Source organism: Coregonus clupeaformis, chromosome 13 (assembly GCF_020615455.1).
Source record: "Coregonus clupeaformis isolate EN_2021a chromosome 13, ASM2061545v1, whole genome shotgun sequence".
NCBI classification, from domain to species: Eukaryota; Metazoa; Chordata; class Actinopteri; order Salmoniformes; family Salmonidae; genus Coregonus; species Coregonus clupeaformis.
The window spans coordinates 8,561,403-8,573,616 of NC_059204.1; the positions used below are offsets into that span (position 1 = coordinate 8,561,403).

The window sequence follows — 12,214 nt, forward strand, 5'->3', positions numbered from 1 at the left end:
TTTCCAAATCATTTCCAAATCAATTGAATTTACCACAGGTGGACTCCAATCAAGTTGTAGAAACATCAAGGATGATCAATGGAAACAGGATGCACCTGAGCTCAATTTCGAGTCTCAAAGCAAAGGGTCTGAATACTTATGTAAATAAGTTCTGTTTTTAAAATTTTAATACATTTGCAAAACAATCTTAAAACCTGTTTTCGCTTTGTCATTATGGGGTATTGTGTGTAGATTGATGAGGAACATTTAATCCATTTTAGAGTAAGGCTGCAACGTAACAAAATGTGGAAAAAGTCAAGGGGTCTGAATACTTTCCGAAAGCACTATATAATTTCTTATAATAATATTTTATAACTAACAATCATTCAAATAAAAGCTACACAAAAACAATTCAGGAGTATTGATTGTTCCGTTTCAGCATACGAACAAAGCATTAGCCATGGAAAAATGCGTAGAATTGCACGAAATTGCCTTTAAAACTAATTATCTCCACTGCCAAGATGGTGGCCTCAAATTGTCTTGCCCAGGGCCCAGAACGAATTCAGTTGCGCCAATGGGCTAACAACGCCCATTCCCACACCCCCCAACACGCCCACCACCTAAGCCCCTTTTTAATCCAGAAAAAAAAAAAAAAAAACTTTACCCATTACATAGCCTAGAGATTAACCACTGTAGAGTCGCCAACAACCAGTTGTTCCGGTTTTCAGGTGAAATGGAAAGACACTTTTGGACAATACCATCTTACTCCTCCCTCCACATTTACTGGATTGGTTGAATAGAGCAGAAGAGAACCTCTCCCAACAGTATGTCTTGATGTCACGAGTGCACAAAACATTAACTCAATATTAGGAAGTGTATTTCACACATTACATATGACCGACTAATGATGACGCAGGTGAAGGACGCATCACGGTCTGTCATGACCTCAAGAGTAGATTTAAAGTTCTTATTGTACAAAGCTGTAGATGTACAGTGTTTCATTGATTTAGGTCCAATGCAGCCTTTTTTATCTCGATATAAAGTCATTTCTGGGTAACAATTAAGTGGTCCTCTGTAGCTCAGCTGGTAGAGCACGACGCTTGTAACGCCAAGGTAGTGGGTTCGATCCCCGGGACCACCCATACACAAAAATGTATGCACGCATGACTGTAAGTCGCTTTGGATAAAAGCGTCTGCTAAATTGCATATTATTTATTATTTTATCTAGTTTCAGGCTGCTACGTTAGTTTTACCTATGGATAGGCCTAGACCCTACCTGCAAGAACCCACTCATACAGAGGAGATACCGGTTAAGCTGGCTGCCATAGATAGTAGCTTTGACTGAGACTGAGAGGGTTGCACCGTCTCCTCAGTCAGTCCTCAAGTCAGTCAGCGTTCATTTAAAAGTCCAGACTAGACTCGACTATTAGACACATGCAGACACGCGTTTCTGAGGCTGAGCCTGCTCTCCCGCCACACAGACCTTGATCCAAGTTGACAAGCCTTCTAATAGGATGAGCAATGATTTACAGGAAAAGGGAAACTCAACGTTGCTCAAGAGTCGTTCCTGGGAACCTTGATCCACGACAGGCCGTACAAAACCCACAGGGTGCGTCCCAAAATGGCACCCTATTCCCAATATAGTGCACTACTTCTGACCAGGCCCGTAGACGGGTTGGTTGTTTAGCTAACAAAACCGACGGGGGGTCTCCAATGTTTATTGAAAAACATAAATACAGTTGACACAGGAGGCAGAGGGGAAAATGAATTCCACAACCGGACTGATCCAAAGACCACGCCCAACAATACTCCCCACAGTGGGTGTTCTGGTTGGGGATAACGTCAACTATTAACCTACACATAGTAGTAGATGCCTGGGTTCCAGTGACAAGGACCAAGGCACTTCAATACTTGGCATTGATATGATTTATTAGATTGATTGATCAGAAGATAGTACATGGCCTCTCTACTCTCCCTGAGAGGCCATGAATGAGTGAGTACTAATAGTTAATTCTATTAGCCTAATTCATTTACGCCTGCTCACTACATGGAGTTGGGCAGAACATACAATAGCCCACGTGTAGAGCAAGTCATTAGCATTCCAACTGGACATGCATCATCTATCACAGAATGTCAATAATATGGTAATAAAAAGCATGTAATTGCTTCAAGTAAGGTTAATAAAATGGTTTCCACTAGTTACCACAGCCACAAAGTCAACATTGGCTTTATTGTACAAATATTTGGCTTTTTGGTCTTTAATGTATGAGTAAGGCATAGGGTTAGCATAGAGTAAGGCATAGGGTTAGCATAGAGTAAGGCATAGGGTTAGCATAGCGTATGGCACAAGGTTAGCATAGCGTATGGCACAAGGTTAGCATAGCGTAAGGCACAGGGTTAGCATAGCGTAAGGCATAGGGTTAGCATAGAGTAAGGCATAGGGTTAGCATAGAGTAAGGCATAGGGTTAGCATAGCGTAAGGCATAGGGTTAGCATAGCGTAAGGCATAGGGTTAGCATAGCGTAAGGCATAGGGTTAGCATAGAGTAAGGCATAGGGTTAGCATAGTGTAAGGCATAGGGTTAGCATAGAGTAAGGCATAGGGTTAGCATAGAGTAAGGCATAGGGTTAGCATAGAGTAAGGCATAGGGTTAGCATAGAGTAAGGCACAGGGTTAGCATAGCGTAAGGCATAGGGTTAGCATAGAGTAAGGCATAGGGTTAGCATAGAGTAAGGCATAGGGTTAGCATAGAGTAAGGCATAGGGTTAGCATAGAGTAAGGCATAGGGTTAGCATAGAGTAAGGCATAGGGTTAGCATAGAGTAAGGCATAGGGTTAGCATAGAGTAAGGCATAGGGTTAGCATAGAGTAAGGCACAAGGTTAGCATAGCGTAAGGCATAGGGTTAGCATAGAGTAAGGCATAGGGTTAGCAGTGTGGTTAAGGTTAGAGATTGGCGGCGTTTATGACTTTGTGGCTGTAGTAACTAGTGAAGACCTTAATAAGAAATCTTCAATTAAAACACAGAAATAACCACGCCATTGTGGCAAACCCTGTATTCGGCTACTACACGCACACAGGGTTGGCCGTGAGGGGTGGGGTGTAAGCTTACACACAGCACTCCGACTTCAAATTATTTTTTGAAAGACGTTGTGCAAGAAACAGTGTTAAATCATAACAGGCACCAAGTATAACATTAAAGCTGCAATATGTACATTTTTGGGGCGACCCAACCAAATTCACATAGAAGTGTGAGTTATAGATTTGTCATTCTCTAAGAAGCAGGTAGATCTGTTCTATGTGCGCTATTTCTATGCTTCCCGTTCTTAAAGTTTCGTTTTTTGCGTCTTTTACATTCGGTTTTCTACACCAGCTTCAAAAACAGATAAAAATACAATATTTGTGGTTATTGAAAATATATTTCACAGCGATTTATATGGTACAATGATTCTCTACAATTTGTGCACCTTTAACAGCAGCGTGGTTTCCCCCATCTGTCTATAGTAGTAATTAGTCTACTCGGTAACACTATTATTAGGCCCACTAATCTAATCTCCTTATTATTAGTCTAAGGCTTCCTACTGCTTCACACCGAGCAGTGCACACGCTCCTGTATCGGACTGACACACCCCCTTCTGCACACCAACTCTTCAAAAAAAACGAACAGAAAACCCTGTGTTTTTTACTACAAAATCATTGTTCTAAATCCAGCATTACTTACCCGAGTGAAGCTGATTAGTAGTGCTTTGTTTAAAAAAAAAAAAAGATTCCTTTGTTAAAAACAAAACAGAAAAAAAATGGTTCTCTTTTTTCCCCCCCCAATGTAAAGTTGGAAGTGAAAGCAGTAGTAAGAAGCGCTCCGTCTCCACAACACACTCTGGTTGTAAATCAGTAGCATGACGTCCCTCCCTCTCTCACACCCTCTTTCCCTCTCTACGTGCTCCTCTCTCTTTCTCCTACCCCCTCTCTCTCTCTCTCTCTCTCGCTCTCATCTCATCTCATTCTGACAGTGTGCCCAGTGTGAAGGGATCTTTTCTACAGGTAGGGCCCTATAAAATAAAAGTGGGAGGTAGATAAAAGTGCTGTTTCTCTGTTTCACCAACTGTACCACCCCTCAGCTCCGCCGCTCAGGCTGCTTCTCAACTAAACAAACCCAGGAGCCTATACAGGGTCTCCTTGCTATAAAAACCCTAATCTAAGAAAGTAACCCAACAACAGGACCTTTCAAGTAACCTTAGGCCAACAGGATCGCCTAAACTTCGATTTAAAAAAAAAAAAACAAGAAAGTAATTCACCGACTAGTGAGTTAAAATGTGGGTCAAAATGTGGGTCACAGGCGGTAGTGTGCCTTTCATCCACAGATATTGAAAATGGAGTCATGGAATTCCTAAACATGACTCAACAGTTTATGAAAGCTCTGTGGCATATTGATTTACAAGGTTTACGCTTACTCAAGTACTAACAATCTCTGCTGAAGTTGCTCTCTCTCTCTCCTCTCTCAGCAAGTAGCTGCATGTCAGACGTCCTTTGACTGCAGTGACAATACAGTACTATTCTTCACACACACACACACACACACACACACACACACTGAGCATTCCAACAGCCAACATGACGACAACCAATCATTACTAACATAGGTTTTACTCATCCTACTGCATGGTAAACTCCTACTTTTATAAATTGGACTGACAGGACAACAAATCGCACAAATGACCATTAGCCTTGCTGGGAAACTCCCAGTTTAAAAGAGTGGTCATAGTAAAACAACTCTGCTGGGTTATCATCAACGCAAAGCAGAAAAGGGCAAATAAAGAATGTGAACCATAACAGCGGCAATAAAAAAAGACAAGGAATGTCTTAATTTATATCAAACTGAAAAGCAGAACGCATGCATCATCCCATACTTGCCAGGAAACATTGACGCCAGCATTACAGTACACTCTAGACAGGGCCTGATGAAACCTCTATCCACGGACAGACAGACTATAGGCTCCTGCTAGCCTATAGGCCTATAATGCAGTAAAACATTGACGCAACTCTCCCATCCTTATACGGCCACACATCTATATGAAAAGCCCAACTAGCCTTGGATTGTAAAGGGTTAAAAATGCCACTGAAATGACCTGGCTGGCAACCCCCGGCCTACTCCAAAAACAAGAGCCCAGGGCCTATACTGTCAACACTACTCATCTCATATGTATATACTGCATTATATTCTATAATATTCTACTGTATCTTAGTCCATGCCGCTCTGTCATTGCTTGTCCATATATGTATACATTCTTAAATCCCATTCCTTACCAGTTTTGTGTGTAACTGGGTATATGTTGTGAAATTGTTAAGATACTACTGCACTGTCGGAGTTAGAAGCACGAGCATTTCGCTACACCCGCTATAAACATCTGCTAAACACGTGCATGTGACAAATAAAATGTGATTCTATTTGATGAACAGAAAGGAAGGGGGATTGGGTTACTGTAGCGCCAACTTGTCTTCATCTTTTAATGCGAACAAGCATCCCGACCCCAAGAAATCTACACAAAACGTGTTGTTTTTCTTTTCCACAGCGAGCTGTGGGAATTTCCCAGAAGCATCAATGCAGTGGGCCGGTGGCTCACCAAAATAGTCCGAGGGGAGCATCGGACTGGGGGGCTTACAAAGGTTCCATTGATAAAAATCGGTCACATAATCCATCTGAACCAACAGTAGCAACAATTTTGGTACCACCATAGACAATGTGACAAAATAAAAAAAAGTATATATTGTTATCGTGTGACAGCTGGAAATGTATGCTACACTGCAACAAGTACTGAGCAACTTCACAGAATGGAGAAGACACAACACTAACCTACTTGCTTTCAATACTACTTTCTATATTAGACTGTTCCTTGGGTCAGACTAACACTTTCATTTGTTCATTTACAGGAAAGCATACCAAGTCAGTTTCATTTCTAATCACAAGTAGGCATCTGTAAATAGGCCTAACCTTTTCACTATATTCTTCATCCATATTATTCTTGGAAAATGCTCAGTCCTTCAAGTGGCCAAACCAACTGTATTTAACATAAACAGTATCTCCAGTCCAGTCACACACAGCACTCTGCTGTCTTCACACATCAACACACAGGTCAAAGTTCACCAAGCACTGATAACGGTCAGAAATTCCAACGTTTTTGAGAAAATGATGTTGCTAGTTCAGTCCTGTCCAGCACGAGATATGGGCCGGAGGGAGGAATGGAATCTCTCAGAGCCCAAACAAATGTGTGTGTTGAGGGGCAGAGTGGAGGGCAGAGTGGAGGGCAGAGTGGAGGGCAGAGTGAAGGGGGAAATATTAACAACTTTTTACATTTTAGTCATTCAGCAGACGCTCTTACACCCTAATTGCTCCTGTAAGTCGCTCTGGATAAGTGCCTTGCTCAAGGGCACATTGACAGATTTTTCACCAAGTCGGCTCGGGGATTAGAACCAGCGACCTTTCGGTTACTGGCACAACGCTCTTAACCACTAAGCTACCTGCCACAACACAGTGATAAAGGGGTAGTAAAACAATTACTGAACCTACTGTTCTCTTCTCCCACGCCAATGTTAATCGATAACATTATTATAGCTGCACTTCAGTCTCATACATTCACACAACTGATTGTCACATGTGAACTCTAACATTCTCTTGACAGCTCTCTTGACTGTTGCCATGACGAGAGGTGGGTGGGTGGCTATTATAGAAAATTAGATTTTCGTTCTCTCAACAATTTTAGTCTAGCCGACGTAAATAGCTTCGAACACGCCTATGGGCTATTCAAAGAGTAGTCTGACCTGTAACGTGATCAGAGCCATCAATAAAGCATCACATGACACCGCAGGTATGGCATGTTGTATACCTCACGAGGGAAAGAGGCCCGAGGCTACACATGGAGGTGGAGAAGTGGGCACGACTCGCACGTATGGCACGTATGGCACGAGCATATATAGGAAACACCAACCTAAATAGTCTTAGTAGGGCGTTGGGCGACCACGAGCCAGAACATACCCCTTGGGCATAGATTCAACAAGTGCCTGGACCTCTATTTTGAGGGATGTGACACCATTCTTCCACAAACAATTCCATAATTTGTCGTTTTGTTGACAGTGGTGGAAAACACAGTCTCAGGCGCCGCTCCAGAATCTCCCATAAGTGTTCAAGTGGTTTGAGATCTGGTGACAGACGGCCATGGCATACATCATTTTTCATGCTCAAACCATTCAGTGACCACTTGTGTCCTGTGGACGGGGGCATTGTCACCTTATGGGGGCATAGCCATGGTACCAAAATAATGGCCTGCCCAGCATTTTTATACATGACCCTAAGCATGATGGGATGTTAATTGCCTAATTAAACCACAGCAAGCGCTACCTGAAGCGCTTGCTTTCCATATTCTTTGTATCCCTCATTTACTGAAGTGTTTCCATTATTTTTTGCAGTTACCTGGGGTGTATTCTTTACAGAAACCGTTTACCATTTAAGACCCAAATGGAAGCAAAATGAGAGTTTCTATTGGACTGTAGCTCAGCTGGTAGAGCACGGCGCTTGTAACGCCAAGGTAGTGGGTTCAATCCCCGGGACCACCCATACACAAAAATTTATGCACGCATGACTGTAAGTCGCTTTGGATAAAAGCGTCTGCTAAATGGCATATTATTATTATTATTATTATTATAAGAAATATCAGCGCATGCAGAGAAGCAGGAGATTGAACTCCACTCAACTCTCTAGAGTTTTCCCCGTTAGTTAACAATATCAACATTTCCCTTTACTGTGGGAATTGTGATTGAATCAACACAATATTAACCACTTTCAATTAAACATACCAAAACAAAACGTTATTAGCCCAGTTATATAGCCTTTTGACATCTTAAAATGGGCAGTGTTGTATTAAATAAGCTAAGTAGTCAATGGGCAGAGGGTAGCATAATTTGTCTGATTCTCTAAAAAATGGTATGGGAATAATGATGAATTTTATTTTGAAAAGTGGTTTCTTGCATCAAACAACATTTTCAGCCACCACCTTGTCTGAAGGACAAGTGGATAAACAGGTTAATGTCAAGCCCTGCATGATTTTTTTCAAAAGTCTCATGGAACATAGGCCTACATTGAACACCACATATTAGCTGCTACTGTAGGCTGAACTATATAATAGCTATCTCCATGTTAAAATGTTATGGGATGCATTTTCTCCATTGTTTATGATCAAATAGCCACAGTAGCCTACTTGACCACTTAAAACGAACTTAAAGCGGGTGCAGCCTCAGTGTTCACAGTAAACGCGCGCCGGAAGTTGCACAGAATTTTCACAATGTTCAAGTTTGGCCTCAGCAGACCTGAAATTTGCTCAGTGACTGAAAACATTTAAGGGGAACATTGGGTAGGTCCCTCCCCGTTTCGTTCCGCCAGAGCGTCTAGTGTACGCTCCGAGACGGTCTGAATTTAAGACCATTTGACAACACTGAATTAACGAGCGACCCAGACACACTGGAGGCAATTTACGAACCCACCCTTAGATACGATCAGAGAAGCTAGATACTACGAAGCATATAAAAAAAACACGCTCAACTGTAAACAGTACCGTTTGACAGCTAAATACCTAGCTCACTGGCCACATGGTTTTGCATGTATTTGAAAACAAAGTAATGTAGATAACCAAACAGGTGCAACAAGGCGGAAATGGCGTTATATGAAAACTAGCAGCTGGCTTTCCTTAGCCGAGGTAGACGAGCTAACGTTAGTAGTGGTGATGACCCATCAAACACACCGGCTGCTAGGAGAGGGAGGCGGCTCCTCCTGCTAGCTCGAAGTCTAACGTACCAAGTGGACTGGTCTAGCTAAACACACTGACAAATGTCAAAATATTGGTAACGAGCAGCATATCTCGCAGCAGCCGTGCAACATAATACACACCATTTAAAAAATGTACATGTTGATTTATTTTTGAAAGAAAGAAATACAGTCGGGTTAGCTACTCACTCAGAAAGAATCAGCTGATACAACGGTGACTCAGTAGACTACACGACTTCCGCATTCACGAGCGATGACCTATGCTTCGACCAATCTGCAAAAGTAAAGCATACATTTTAACCAATGGTCAGAGAGAATCCATACCAATAACTCCGGAATAGCCAATGAAAGCTTACGACAGGTAAAAGCGCGGTTGTGTAGCCGCGTCAATGGCGCGCACACACCCACACCAAAGCCAATCAAGACAGATCGGTGCCTCTAGAATGGGTGGATTCGATTATGCAATGGCCCGTGATATGAACGGGCGAAAGCGGTGATGAGGGAGGAGTGCAATTCTCAAATCGAACAGCAATCTGCGCCGATTGGTCATGAGTCAACAAGCCAGCATGGTGCATCGCCCAGAAACACACATCTCTTTTCCATAAAACATATGTTCTAATTTTCAAAGTATTTTTCATTGGGACGGCAGATAAAGCGTTTTTTATCAAAAGCAATCACTTTTGCATGTGAAAACACAGAATCCTACTCATTACTCCGTGTGCTTAATTACATCACTTTTGTTTTGAGCAGACTTCACCGTGGGCGTTGAACGGGGCACCTGGCTCACGCCCGGGAGTCAGCCCGATTCCAAAACGAATGCATTGAACTTTTTCACCTGGTGCAAAACAAGTCAACCCGGGCGCGCGGGCCAAATTAATCGAATTCCCTCAATGTTGCTGGAAATCGCGCGGCATTAGAGGCGGCAACGACTGTGGGCGGCATTCTAGTGAAATGAGGGGCCAATAGAAAATCACAGCGCGGCACAAACTGATCACATGCTAGAGCGCATCATGGCGGAGCTTTGTTAAAGCGGTCGTGACTCAATTGATATCTATTGCGTCTAATGTTCGTGAAATTCCTGCTGAGTATAGTAATTTCCAGGTGCGTCGTGAGCCCCCAAAATCTAAGGGAAGCACAAAGCACAAGTTGGAGAATTGTCCTGAAACAGCTTTTTCCTGCAATCTAGAGCTATAATCTTAACGCTTAATTATATGTTAAAAAAATATATAATGTATTTTTGTTGGTATATCTAAGCATACCTCTTGAGCTGTATGTATCCTCCTGGCTGGTGGTTCTTTGTTTTATTTTTAAAGAAACTAAATATGCTTCTCTGCTAAAATCTGGGTAGAATATCGAAAGGAATGTGAGTGTTATTCAGTACATTTAGTTATCGCTTGCTTTTTTAAAGTCTACCAACCTGGCCAGCAGGCATGCCAGCTGAGATAGTAAGACAAGCTAGCTACTCTAACTTGACTGATAGCCTGAAATTGCTTCTTGGTAGGTAGTTTTGAGGCTGGAAGATTGGAAACCTGTCTGGACTAGCTAAAGCCAACTTTATAAAATTGCTAGGAGGCTAATGGTATTACAGAGAAACAACCCAAAACTTTTTAAAAAGGACTTCTGAGGGGGCTAGTGCCCCTGTGCCCCCATATGGGGATGACACCTATATTGTTAATTTGGCTATTTTCGATTCCTATCTAAAGCTCTCATTTTGATTTTCTAAATCGTTGAGATCAAGGTCATATGCGAAAACAAAAGAGGAACATCAGAGAGAGAGAGAGAGAGAAATTACAACAAATCAATCATTAAAGGCCCAGTGCAGACAAAAATGTGATTTTCCAATGTTTTATATATACACACTGAACAAAAATATAAATGCAACATGTAAAGTTTTGGTCCCATGTTTCATGAGCTGAAATAAAAGATCCCAGACATTTTCCAAATGCACAAAAAGCTTATTTCTCATCAAAATGTTATAATAATAATAATAAATAATAATATGCCATTTAGCAGACGCTTTTATCCAAAGCGACTTACAGTCATGCGTGCATAATTTTTTTTGTGTATGGGTGGTCCCGGGGATCGAACCCACTACCTTGGCGTTACAAGCGCCGTGCTCTACCAGCTGAGCTACAGAGGACCACATGTTGTGCACAAATGTGTTTACGTCCTTGTTAGTGAGCATTTCTCCGTTGCCAAGATAATCCATCCACCTGACAGGTGTGGCATATCAAGAAGCTGATTAAACAGCATGATCATGAAGGGATGTAGCTCAGTTGGTAGAGCATGGCGTTTGCAACGGCAGGGTTGTGGGTTCGATTCCCACGGGGGGCTAGTATGAAAATAAAACTATAAAAAACAAACAAAAACACAATTTATAATGTATGCACTCACTAACTGTAAGTCGCTCTGGATAAGAGCGTCTGCTAAATGACGTAAATGTAAATCATTACACAGGTGCACCTTGCGCTGGGGACAATAAAAGGCCACTCTAAAATGTGCAGTTTTGTCACACAACACAATGCCACAAATGTCTCAAGTTTTGAGGGACCGTGCAATTGGCATGCTGACTGCAGGAATGTCCCCCAGAGCTGTTGCCAGAGAATGTAATGTTAATTTCTCTACCATAAGCCGCCTCCAACATCATTTTCGAGAATTTGGCAGTATGTCCAACCGGCCTCACAACCGCAGACCACGTGTATGGCGTCGTGTGGGCGAGCGGTTTGCTGATGTCAACGTTGTGAACAGAGTGCCCAATGGTGGCAGTGGGGTTATGGTATGGGCAGACATAAGCTTCGGATAACGAACACAATTACATTTTATCCATGGCAATTTGAATGCACAGAGCTACCATGACGAGATCCTGAGGCCATTGTTGTGCCATTCATCCATCTCCATCGCCTCATGTTTCAGCATGATAATGCATGGCCGCATGTCGCAAGGATCTGTACACAATTTCTGGAAGCTGAAAATGTGTTCTCCCATGGCCTGCATACTCACCAGACATGTTTGGGATGCTCTGGATCGACGTGTACCACAGCATGTTCCAGTTCCCGCCAATATCCAGCAACTTCGCACATGCATTGAAGAGGAGTTGGACAACATTCAACAGGCCACAATCAACAGCCTGATCAACTCTATGCGGAGGAGATGTGTCGCGCTGTATGAGGCAAATGGTGGTCACACCAGATAGGGAAAATGGAATACCTAGTCAGATGTACAACTGAAATGTGTCTTCCGTATTTAACCTAACCCTTCTGAATTAGAGAGGTGCGGGGGGCTGCCTTAATCAACATCCATATCATCGGCGTCCGGGGAACAGTAGGTTAACTGCCTTGCTCAGGGGCAGAACAACATATTTTTACCTTGTCAGCTCGGGGATTCAATCCAGCAACCTTTCGGTTACTGACCCAACGCTCCTACCG

At 42.6% G+C, this 12,214-nt stretch overlaps 1 protein-coding gene across 2 annotated transcripts in view; it reads right to left on the reverse strand.

The window, feature by feature from the left end:
* mtmr4 (myotubularin related protein 4) overlaps positions 1-9,077 on the reverse strand; it is a 102,812-nt gene extending 93,735 nt beyond the window's left edge. The window contains exon 1 of one of the 2 annotated variants that reach the window (XM_045224223.1): positions 8,979-9,077. The gene's annotated coding sequence lies outside the window, so the exon portion shown is untranslated. Of the gene's footprint in view, positions 1-3,698; positions 3,899-8,978 lie in introns of those variants that run through there. The other variant, XM_045224222.1, reaches the window with a different exon arrangement.
* Positions 9,078-12,214: the final 3,137 nt, after the last annotated feature.